Source organism: Dipodomys merriami, unplaced genomic scaffold, assembly GCF_024711535.1.
Source record: "Dipodomys merriami isolate MVZ:Mamm:240054 unplaced genomic scaffold, mDipMer1.0.p SCAF_17, whole genome shotgun sequence".
Classification (NCBI taxonomy): Eukaryota; Metazoa; Chordata; class Mammalia; order Rodentia; family Heteromyidae; genus Dipodomys; species Dipodomys merriami.
In genome coordinates this window covers 21264630-21277334 of record NW_027203048.1, presented here as the reverse complement: position 1 = coordinate 21277334, position 12705 = coordinate 21264630, and the positions used below count along the sequence as shown (strand labels likewise).

General features: G+C 43.0%; 1 long non-coding RNA gene across 3 annotated transcripts in view; it reads left to right on the top strand.

Annotated features, from left to right (window-relative positions):
- LOC138829229 (uncharacterized) overlaps positions 1-12705 on the top strand; it is a 182288-nt gene that overhangs the window by 52392 nt on the left and 117191 nt on the right. For 2 of the 3 annotated variants that reach the window (XR_011372511.1, XR_011372513.1), the window contains one exon: positions 6552-6615. This is a non-coding gene — a long non-coding RNA (uncharacterized lncRNA). Of the gene's footprint in view, positions 1-6551; positions 6651-12705 lie in introns of those variants that run through there. The other variant, XR_011372512.1, reaches the window with a different exon arrangement.

The following is a 12705-nucleotide window of genomic DNA, read 5'->3' as shown; positions in this document are numbered from 1 at the left end:
AAATCTTCTTTTAACTAATGTGTTACACATGGTCTCCTTTGTATTTAAAGGTTTTGTAGGGGCTGGGGGTTTAGCCCAGCGGAAGGGCACCCGCCCGGCTTGCACAAGGCCCTGGGGAAAAAAAAAAAGTTTTGTAGTCCCTTGTTATTTAAAGATGGTGACCAGCTGAAACCAGTTCTTCTCCCCATCTTCTCCAAATCATGGTATTTAATAGGTAGATATTAAATCTCTAGGAACAAAAGGAAGTGTGATTGGCACAAATGACCCATGATCTCTAAAGTTCCATTAGAGCCACAGATTTTCATGGCTTATTTTCTTTCCCAAACATCCTACTCCTGAGATGGTGTGTGAGAGGACAAATGGAGAACCAAGCTGACCAGCCACTTGCCCATTTGCTGCTGCCACTGTTGCTGCCGCCACCTCCTCTTTCCCCTCCCCCTCCTTCTCCCCCCCCCCCCCCTCATTTCTTCTTTCTTTTTTCCTGTCATGGGACTTGAACTCAAGGCCTGGGCTCTGTCTCTGAACTTTTGTGATCAAGACTAGTGCTCTACCACTTTGAGTCACAGGGTCACTTCTGGTCTTCTGGTGGTTAATTGGAGATAGCAGTCTCACAGGGGACTTTCCTGCCCAGCCTAGCTTCAAACCACAATCCTCAGATCTCAACTCCTAAGTAGCTAGGATTACAGGTGTGAGCCACGGGTGGGCAAGGCTGCCTTTTTTTTTTTTTTTGCCAAATTTATCAAAGATATTTGGACCTGCTAATAGACAGCCCTATCAGTTAATGCACCTCATGTTACCAGCTTACTAGGTGCATTGTGTGTTTGGTCCATATTATCATGATATCCATAGTGCAGAGTAGGTGAGGAACCTAAGGTCAGACAGATGATGTAATGCGCTCCAGTCCTCAAGGCCACAATCCAAATTATAGTCATGCACAAAACAACACATTGCAGACAATGACAGACCACATACGGTGCTAGTAGCCCCATAAGATGATAATGGAACTGAAAATTTCCTATAACCTAGTGATTCATAACCTTCATAATATCATAGCACAATGCATTTTTAACATGTTTGTGGTAAGGGTGGTATAAGCAAACCTATGGTGCTGCCAATTGTAGAAAATCCCAGCACATACCTATGTACACTATATAATGCTTACAATAATAATAAACAACTATGTTCCTGGTTTTGTGCTTACCATAGTGTGTGTGTGTGTGTGTGTGTGTGTGTGTGTGTGTTGGTACTGGGGCTTCAACTCAGGGCCTAGGTGTGCTTACCATAGTGTGTGTGTGTGTGTGTGTGTGTGTGTTGGTACTGGGGCTTCAACTCAGGGCCTGGGTGCTGTTCTTTAACTTTTTTCACTCAAGGCTGGTTCTCTATCATTTGAGCCACAGCTCCACTTTCAGATTTAATTTTTGTTGGTTAATTGGAGAGCAGAGTCTCATGGAATTTTCTGTCTTTGTTGGCTTTGAACCTTGATCATCAGATCTCAGACTCCTGAGTCAATATTGTCCTTCTTAATAAAATAAAGGTAGCTGTAAAATCGTATGATGTGTTTTTCTGGCAGTGGCCTTGTACATGTGGTGTTTACTCCATTTCCTGGTTGTATCAGGAATCCTTGACCTACATTTTTTAGCTTTGTGTGAGTTCACTTCATGCCATGTTGAAACAATCTCATGAGGGGTTTCTCAGGAAGTATCCCACCATTGAGGGATATGTGACCATATAAGCAATTAAATCTCAGAGCATCTAATCTTTCACCAGTAGTCTGCTCTCACTCAACTCTTCATACTTTCAGTTTAAAGTCATAGCATCACACTTTACAGCAGACACCCTTTCTGATAAGTGCCTCCACCTCCACAAATTCCCAGGGCAAGTTCCCATAGCCATGTTTGTGTTTTAAAACCTACCATCTTGGTTGGAGCTGATTGGGTTCCAAGTTTCAGCAACATGACTGTTTCTATTGGAAATCTGAAATTGGGAAGAAGATATTGAATTAATTTCTGATATGGATAAACAATAATTTATAAATTTAGCATGATACAGAAAAGCTGAAAGTGGAGAGAGTAAGGGATCTTGGAGTGGAAAGGATAGGAGAAGATAGAGGAGAGGATAAAGATAGAATATGAAGTCAGTTGCTGGTGGCTCAAGCCTTTAATTCTACTTAGGAAGCAGAGAGCTCAAGATCTCAGATAAGTCTGTGAGACTCTTATCTCCAGTTAACCCCCAAAAAGCCAGAAGCAGAGCTGTGGTTTGAGTGGTAGAGCATTAGTCTTGAGCAAAAAAGCTAAGAGACAGTGTCCAGACCCTGGAGTTCAGGCCCAGTAACAACACACGCGCGCGCGCGCGCACACACACACACACACACACACACACACACACACACACACACACGATGAAATAGGAAGTTGAAGAAAGTAGAAACAGAGATGTTGATAGAACACAGGGATTTTTCTTGAGGGGGGTGGTCTTTTTGGTCTTTTTTTTTCTATCTGTGAGTAACATGTGTTATCTGATTTGATTTACCACTTTCCCTTATCATTTTCTGATTACCTTTGTAATCAGGAAGAAAATGCTATCCCAAATACAGTTCTATTTTTCTGCCCTCCAACTCCTACATTCCCACAGAATGCTTCAAGCCTGGCTCAAATCCCAGAGAATCCTCACTGTTTTGACTTTGTGCCTTACCCTCTTGTTAGCTATAGTCAGCTGTCTTTCTCTGATTAGGCTTTTAGGCTGAAATGGGAATGTCCCCAGAATTCACCAATAAACTGGATACTATCCAATGCAGACATTTGCAAGGAGATCAGAATAGCCACTGCCTCCTTCATTTCCCAGACTTGTTCTAATTCCACTCATTCTCTTCTTCCCATGTCACTCCCTTCTCCTCTGGGGAAGAAATGCTGATGGGTATAGGAGACTTAGGACCAAATAATATCTCCACATGACTATGTAGTTTACCTGACTGCTGCCTAAGAGGAATCCAGGCCAACTGGTCTGCTGCTGTGCTGATGAGATTTATTAATTATTATTAGGGAAAGCTGAGACTTGAAAGGAGCCAGAGACAGACAAGTAATCTTTATATTGTAGATAGGAAAGGCATCGAGTGTGTGTGTGTGTGTGTGTGTGTGTGTGTGTGTGTGTGTAGTGGTATAGTGGGCAGGGGTGGTTGAATCATGAGCTAATATTTGGGAGAGTAAAGAGGCTAACAACCACAGAGGAGCCACTGGAACACCCCTGGTGCCCGGTGGAGACCCATGGTCCCAGTCTAGGGGTCCTCTATTATAGCCAGCCTTACTTGAGGCTGGTTGCTACACTCTTGGGCCATGACTTTATTTCAGCAGCAAGAAGATTATAGCAGTCTAGCTCTTGGTCCTCCTTCAGTGCTGTGCTAATCTTGGAAGCAGTGGGCCCAGGGTATTGCAGCATTGGTAACCACAGGACTGCCCACCCTATTCCTGAGTGTAGAAACTCCTTACATAACACTGGCATCTTTGGAGAAAGGACATGTTGGCAGCTAGCCTTGAGACTGAAGTCCTTGTGGGAAAGGAAGGCATGGCCTCTGGAAGACCTCTAGTACATAGCCATGGTGGGCTGGGCAACAGAATTATTAATCCTTCTGCATCCAGTGGATTACAGGACACTGATAAAACAGGTTCACAGATTTCCCCAAGTATTTGTACTGCAGCATCCTCTACCCAGAATATGTTTAGAAAATACAGAAGAGAGGAGCTTCTCTTTCAAAGACATCACTTCTAAGGTACTTTCAACTTTGTTCTCCATTGTCTCTCAAACAATTTTTGCAATTAAATGAACTCATATAGGATTGGAGAATAGTGAACAGCTATTGTTCATGATGGAGTTGCGGAAGTCGGTGTCTTTGGCCCAGGGCCTTTATGAACTGTATATGTGGTAGATAAAAATATCTATCTATCTATCTATCTATCTATCTATCTATCTATCTATCTATCTATCTATCTATCTGTCTGTCTGTCTGTCTGTCTGTCTGTCTGTCTGTCTGTCTGTCTGTCTGTCTGTCTGTCTATCTATCTATCTATCATCTATCCATCCAATAATTTTTCTTGTCAGTCATGAGGCTTGAACTCTGGGCCTGGGCGCTGTCCCTCAGCTCTTCAGCTGAAGGTTATTGCTCTACCACTTGAGACACAGCACTATGTCAGGTTTTCTAGTGGTTAGAGATAAGAGTCTCACTGAGCCGGGCGCTGGTGGCTCACGCCTGTAATCCTAGCTACTCAGGAGGCTGAGATCTGAGAATTGCGATTCAAAGCCAGCCCGGGCAGGAAAGACCATGAGACTCCTATCTCCAATAAACCACCAGAAAACCGGAAGTGGCGCTGTAGCTCAAGTGGTAGAGCGCTCGCCTTGAGCTGAAGAGCTGAAGGACAGCGCCCAGGCCCAGAGTTCAAGCCCCATGACAGACAAAAAAAAAAAAAAAAAAAGAGTCTCACTGATATTCTTTGCCGGGGCTGGCTTTGAACCTCAATCTTCAGATCTCAACCTCCTGAGTAGCTAGGATTATAGGCGTGAGCTATTGGCATTCCCCGCCCCCCCCATCCAATAATTTTAAGTACACAGTTCAGTTGTTCATTTCAATATAACCTGACTATGTTCATGAATTATACTAATGGTCATCTCCATTCTTTCAAGTTTCATTCTTCCCTTTGCTCTTGGTCTAGCCAGTTCTGATAGCTGAGGAAATAACTCTGTCTATCTGGATTTTTTTTCACTTATTCAAAAACATTTTTATAGTCTTCAAATAATCTGTTCTGGTCATTAAGAATATATTTGTAAATAATATAGACTGATATTTCTGTAGTGAAGGGGAAGACAATCAACAATAAACAAGACAAATATGTAAATTACACAATATGAAAGATGTAAGAAATAGTACAGAGACAAAAAATAAACAAGATTGTACAGGTTAAGGGTGACCAGGTGTTTCAAGGTATAGGAGAAGGGGCAGCTGGCCAGGTGGGCCTCATTGAGGAAGTGAGATTTGAACCTTGAAGGAATGAGGATATCATTAAAGTAGGTATCCAAGACAAGAATTAGGGGGTAGAGGGTATTTAGATAGATCAAAGACCTCCCATATAAGAGCATACATAGTGTGTTTGAGGAAGAACAAGGAAGCTGGAATGAGTGAGGAAGAATGTCCATAGAAGATGATAGAAAAGTGGTGGACAGAGTGGACAGATAATGTGAGATCTTATTGACAATTGAAAAGCCTTTAGTATTTACTCTGAGAGAAATGAGAAATTATTAAGGAGTCATCCTAAGAGAATTAAGGCTAGAGATCTTACAAGGTTCTGACTGACAAGGGGGCATGTTCTCAGATGTATTTCAGCGGAATCACTGGGCCTATGTGTAGAAGAAAATAGTAGAAGCAAAGAGCCTTGATAGAAAGCTATAGTACTAATTCAGGTGAGTGATGACAGTGACTTTGACTAGGTAGCAGCAATAAAACTGGTTAGGAAGTGGTTGGATTCTGGATGTATTTTGAAGATAATATTAATTCCTGCCACTGATGTGCATGAAAGGACAATACCAGTCAAAGAGGATTCTAGTTTGTTTATTTGTTTGTTTTTTTGTTTTGTTTTGTGCCTGAGAAACTGGAAGAACAGGGTTGACATCAATTGTGAGTAAAAGGCTGTGGGTAGATCAAGTTTGGGGTGAGTATATCAAGAATTCAGTGGTAAACACCTTTAGTTTGTGATATGGATCATACAGTTGCACATATGAGTTGAGAGTTCAAAGAAGAAGTCATGAATGTATTGATGTATTTAAAATCATGTATTACTATGAGATCATTGAAAGAGGTGAATGATGGAAAAGGCAGAGTGGAGAACTGAAGTTTGAGCACAATGAACTTTAACAATTAGGGAATAGAGAAAAAATTAGGAACCAAGAATACAAAGACTAAGAAGGCAGAAGGAAAATCAAGAGAGAAAATGCTCCAAGGTAAATATCAGTGAAGGAAATGTATCAAGGAGAAACAGTCAATTAAATAAAATACATAAGAGGAAAACAGAATTGACTAATGCATGTAGCAATGTAGCCATCAGGGTAACTTGGACAAGAACAATTGCTATGTAATAATGAGGATCTAAGCCTGATTTAGGGTTGGATTAAGAAAGAAGTGGAGGATCAGAATTGGAAATAGCAAGCATTAATGATACTTTTGAGGAGTTTGCTCTAAAGAGAAGCAAAGAAATGGCTGCCAAGGGAAGTGCAAGTCATTAAAAAGCTTTGTTGTTTTTAAGATACGAGAAATAATAGAATGCTTGTGTGTCAATGGAAATGATCCAGTAGACAGTAACAATTTATTTTAGAAGAGAAAAGGAGAATTGCTGAAGTAATGACATGAAGTAGGTGAGAAGAATGGGATTGGTGGAACTTTTGCTTTGCTGGATGGGTGGGTAATAGGTGGAAATGGGCAAAGTGAAGAAGCAACTTTTGAATGGAGGATAAATGTGCTGGGAAGCAATAGAGTTCAGTCTTAAAAACACTGGTTTCTTCTATTTTCACAGTGAAAAGAGAGCCTAATTATCAGCTGAGAGTGGGAAGGAAATGTTAAGGACTTGAGAAATCAAGGTAAGACATTATCATTGTAGAGCAACGGTGAGTGAATGGACCAAGGAAAAATGCCGGCTGAGCAGCATCAAGGGTCTGCTTAAGTTTCATCATCATGCATGTGATGTGAGATCATGTAGTGTGGCTCTGTGGGTTTCTCTAGCCATGTTCGGCTGTAGGTGTGGAGGTAGAGAATAAGCAGAGAGTAGATGTGGTAGAGTCTGATGTCATGGTAGGTGGGTATGACAAAAAAAAGAGAGATGAGTTCAGGGGGTTGCACAAGGACAAGGTTTGCATACTGACTGACAACATTGATACTGGTATTGAAGCATCAGTAGGAATATCAGCAGGAGTATAAAAGCAGGTGGGCAAGAATGAAAGGGTGGGGAGAACAACAGATGGGAGGTCAAAGGATGATTGGGATTGGGCAAGCAGTTTCCAGGGTTGGTATTCACAACCCTGAGTTGAATGGAGGGAAGGGAAAGTCATTGGCTGAGAGGACTGAGGATTGAATTCAAAGGATGGAGAGGTTTGGTTAAGAGGTTGGAAATGTCTCTGAGGGAGAAGGAGAAGGTGAAGGAGGGATAAGAGGAGGGGGAAGGAAAGTAGTAGGGGACCAGAGAGAGAGGGAATGTATCTAGAATCTAATCTAAATCTAGTACAGTGGAAAAATGGCCTCTGGGAGTCAGAATAAGACAATAATGTTTTGTGTAATCTGATGACAAGAAATGCCACATGGAGTGCAAGGGTTTGCAGAGGAGAGGAGTACTTCTGCAACTAACACAGAGGAACTAAAAGCACACCCATCTCACCTCTAGGTCTAATGACAGGCTGTGAGAGAAAACAGCCCTGCTTTTGAGAAGGCTCTGGGGAAAGCAGTGAAGTTAGCAAAGGCCCAGTGTTCCTGGGGAAAGATGATAAGGGGAAGCTCAGTTGAGGCTCCAGATTTTGCTAACTATGGGTTATGGACTCCATGGGGCATGGAGGAAGAGTTTCAAGATGGGGTAAGGGGAAGAAAGGATAGAATAAGGAAGAATCAGAGCTATAGGGACATTAACAAGGTGGACATGAGGTGACCTGAGAGCTGGGTAATTTTTTTATGTATGTCGGCTAGGGATTGAATTTATGGCCTCATTAGTCTTGCTTGCTTTTTTCTCTCAAGACTGGCATTTACACTACACCTCCACTTCTGGCATTTCGCTGGTTAATTGAAAATAAGAATGTCATGGAACTGGGTGCTGGTCGCTCATGCCTATAATTCTAGCTACTCAGAAGGCTGAGATCTGAGGGTCCCGGTTCAAAGCCAGCCTGGGCAGGAAAGTCCGAGAGACTCTTATCTCCAATAAACCACTAGAAAGCTGGAAGTGGTGCTGTGGCTCAAGTGGTAGAGTGCTAGCCTGGAGCTGAAGAGCTGAGGGAAAACGCCCAGGCCCAGAGTTCAAGCCCCACAACCAAAAAAAAAAAAAAAGTGTCATGAACTTTTCTGCCCAGGCTGTCTTTAAATTATGATCCTCAGATCTCAGCCTCTTGAGTAGCTAGGATGATATGCATGTGCCACAAGCACCCAGCTGGGGCGATTTTAAGACTGGCATAAACAAGGACAAAGGGACAAGGAGATGAGCCCTTCACATGCAAGGCAGATGGAATTGAAACAGCAAGGACTGGAAATCAGGGAGTTTCAGGGATTCCTTCCTATTTAGAGGGGGAAGGCCTCTGAAGAGTTGGCCTCTCTCCCTCCTGCCCTGCTCTCTACTTTTTTTTACTTTCCCTGTGATTGTGTCATTTTAAGTCTGTCATATTATGCACTGGCTTTAAGAAGCTTGGCAGATTTTCTTCTCTGTATAGTGAATTTCCTGTTTCTGTCAAAGCCTTAAAAGTACTTTATCACATCTACCCCTTACCCTGCCCCAGAGTACACATCCGGGGCTCTGTTGACACACTTGTCACATGGGTCATTGCCAAAACAGGTCTGTATTCAAAGAGTCACAGAGCTGAGACATTCAGAGATTAAAGTAGCTTCAAGACCTAGTAGAAAGGTGCTTCCAAGGGCTTCTTGTCTATCCCAACATCTCCACCCAAATCCTTTCCTCACTCTGCCCCTCTCTGTCTGTATAATAAACTGCTTTGGCAGAAAAAGCCTTCAAATTTAGTGAAGACGGCGTTTGTTTTCGTGGTCCATGTTTCAGAGAATACAGCTGTTCATCTTGGTAAATTCGACTATGCTTCAATTCCTGACTGACCAGGCTCTGGTTAGTCACTTGGGCCTCATCTTCATTGAGATCCTCTCCTGGGCATAGCTTGGTTCTGGTTAAAGTCCAGACCCATTCCATTGGGTTCACTCATAGCTTGAGTTGGCAGTCCATCTAATAGTTTGCAGGCTTTTCTTCTGTCCTTACCCAGGGTGTTTCCAGAGGAGAGGTGGGGAAAAGGACCCAGGTTGCTCAGAAAAGCTTATGTTTGCTTGGTTGAATGAGAGGCTGAGGTCTTGGGAGACTGGTGATTCTCTGTCATGTGCGCTAGTTTCATGTCAGCCCTCTGAACACTTAATTTCCATCGTTATGTTTTTCTAGAGCCCTACAACTCTCTGCTCATACTCCCAGCATGGCCTGATGACTTGTCTGCAGGAGCCATGATTTCTCTCCTTAATGTACTGCAATTATTTTCCCTCATTCAGCTCTCAGGAAGCTTTTTATGATTGGTGAGACTCAATATTGATCTTAGTAGGAAATGTTTGCATTCTAGCCAGAGAGATGGCTGTCCTTTCCCCAGCAGGGAGGGAGAAAAAGTAGGCTGGGATGGCCGGATTGTGGTGGATGTCATTATACATTACTGTGACTAAATCTTCAGATTTGAAGGAAGAAACTTAAAAATCCAGATATTTCTGTGAAATTCTCCGATTACAGAATTTTGATAATTGTTTTAACTTTTTAAAAACATAGGAAAGAGCTTAAAGGCATGCCTACTTAGCAAACCCAAGACCCTGCGTCCAAACCCCAGTACTACTAAAACACAAAAGAACACAAAATTGAAATTAACATGAAAGTAAGGAATAAAAAATAGTAACAAATACGAGGGAGAGAGCGAGACAGAGAGAGGGGTATGTCTTTTGGTCTTTTTGACCCATGGATTAAAGTAGGATATCAATGTCTAGTTCTATGCTAAGCACAATAGTTCCTTTATGGTTGATTTTTTTGTTGCTGCTATTGTTGTTATAAAAATTATCTTTTGGCTTGCACACAGAAAGGGTTTGTTTGGTCCTCACTCAGGCCTTAGTGACTTGACAGAATCCATTTGGAATCGTGTTCCCATGGACAATTTTACTAACTTGGACCATGGAGTAGGTTGCTGGGGTCCCTCAGGAAAACTAAGTTCAATGAGGATATGTTCACTTTGGTAGAAGCAGGCAAGTATAATAGGAAAGACTTTCTCATTGTGAAAGATGGCTGAAGACTTCAGAGGAATCTTCTCCATCTCAGAGATAAGTATTATCCCACACTACAGGTTCAACATCTCAGGAAGTGGTTTCTGGGTTCAAGTCTCTTCTCTATAACTGGGTATTTCATGGCAAGTTAATTAGCCCCTTTGATCTCAGTATTTGAATTTGTAATATGGGGCGTTAATAGCATTTTTAAAGAAAGATTCCATGAGGTAGAGCTTGGAACATGCTTCCTTGGAGGTATCTGAAGAGTAAGCTCCTATATTGGGAGAGGCTTGACAGTATTTTTAGAAGACTTACCCAGTATGCTTTTAATAGGCTTTAAACTCCCTGTATGTTTTAAAAGTAAATAGGCATTTGCTTATCTTCAGCTTATTTTTGCAACTACATTTGAACACTGGTGAACAGTTCAGATTTGTTTCATTTGTCTTCAATCATTTGCCATATCACCTGCCTTGCACCTTCTACCTTTTCCCCAAGTCATCAGGTCTCTGAATGCTCTATATCTGAGTGCCTTTAGCCCCAGGTAGGTTCTGGCTCACTTTTTTTTTTTTTTTTTTCTCAGTAGACTATCTGGCTGCCCTGAAGGTTCTGCTTCAATAAACTGCACTTCACCAAGCCCCAGATTCAGCAGATCAAGCTCAGAAAGTCCCACTCCACTGGGACTAGCACTGTGAGAGAGCAGCAGGCAGGGCTACTACCTTCCCTCTTGCATATGCTTTCAGCTTTTTCCTTTGCCTCTAATAAGTCTACTGCACTTCCAGCCTGGTTTGGGGTTTTTCTTTTTTTGTCAGTAATGAAGCTTGAATTCAGAGCCTGGGTGCTGTCCCTGAGCTCGTTTGCTTAAGGTTAGCACTTTACCACTTTGAGCCATAGTGTCACTTCTGGTTTTCTTGTGGTCAACTGCAGATAAAAGTCTCATGGACTTTCCTGCCAAGCTGGCTTCAAACTGCGATCCTCAGATTTCAGCCTCATGAGTAGCTAGGATTACAGGCATCAGCCACCATTGCCTGGCTTAGGACTTTTCTTCTTCCCTTCCCCTACTTTAATCAAAACATGCTGGCAAAACATTAGAATTCCATTTTAAATTTAGGTGTTGCCTTCCAAATAAAGGTAGAATTCCTCACCCATTGGAAAGAGTGGTCTAATTTTTTTTCCTCTTTTTGTGATAGTCTTGGGGCTTGAACTCAAAGCCTGGGCACTGTCTCTTAGATTTCCCCCCCCTCCCCCCAGCTCAATGCTTAATGCTCTATCACTTGAGCCATTTCTACTTCCAGATTTTTGGTGGTTAATTAGAAGTAAGAGTTTCATGGACTTTCCTGCCGGGGTTGACTTGGAACCTGGATTTTCAGATCTCAGACTCCTGCGTAGCTAAGAGTACAGGTGTGAGCCACAAATGCAGACCTGATTGGTCTGCATTTTAAGAATACTGGCCTGGGCTGGGAAGGTGGTTCAGTGGTAGAGTGCTTGCCTTGCACGCATGAGGCCCTGGGTTCGATTTCTCAGCACCACATAAGCAGAAGTAGCGCTGTGGCTCAAGTGGTAGAGTGCTTGCCTTGAGCCGAAGAGCTGAGGGACAGCGCCTAGGCCCAGAGTTCAAGCCCCATGACGGGCAAAAAAAAAAAAACAACCCACAAAGAATACTGGCCAATGTGTGGGGTCTCTTGGAGATCTTCTAAAAACACTAAAGGGAGAGAAGGAGGGGTGAAGGGAGTCTATTAATAGGAGTTAGGGCCTTGAGTCCAGTGCAGAGGACAAACACTTTAGAAAGTCAGGCCTCTGACACTGATGAAATCTCTTCTTCCTACCATAGAGAGAGACAGGCCTGTTTCACTGAGAAGGCCGGAAATGCTGGGCTCAGGGAAAGGGGGTGGGGGTGGGGGTGGGTTGCTGCCTGTGAGCTCAGCTTCCCCACTAGTCTGAGATATTTATAGCACTATCTTTCTGGACCTGTCTCTACCTGGATTTATGTAGCCTGAGACTGCTAGACTGTGTCAGACAGAAATAGGAGCATTTCATTGCAAGGGGCTGCTTCTTTGGCTTAGGGATGCTGGTTGGAATGAAGGCTAGAAAAAAAAAATCAAAACAAAGGTCAGTAGAAGGAAGCCCAGAGGCTGAACAGCTTTTTGGTGCAGCATCTGGGAAGCGGTGGGTGGTTGGGCCTGGTGAAACTAGGGGCTTTCCAACTCTGTTATTGTCACATGGTGGGGGTGGGGGTGGGGTGGTGAGGCAGGTGTGGGTTGCAGGGGAAGTGGTGGAATGCTCCAGGTCCGGGGAGGCGGGTGAGGGCTCTGGCTCTTATAGGTGCTTTACTTCTCCTAGCAAGAGTTAAAGGCTGAAAAACAAGGCTCCTTCTGGGGTGAGAGGGAACCTATACTTGGAAAGAGAAGTCCGGAGAGTAAGGGTGGCAGATCATTCTCTTTGCAGACACAAAACTATAGAGTCCATGTTTGCGGATACTGCTGTGGGCACCTTTAGTTTCCCCTAATCATTACCTGTCTGGCTCTTCTCAGACAACAATGACATCATAGGAAGAGAGAGGAGGGGGGGGGAAGAAAGAAAGAAAGAAAGAAAGAAAGAAAGAAAGAAAGAAAGAAAGAAAGAAAGAAAGAAAGAAAGAAGGAAGGACTGTCTTTTGGTCCTTCCTTTCAACAACCTGATGTTTGAGAGCAAAG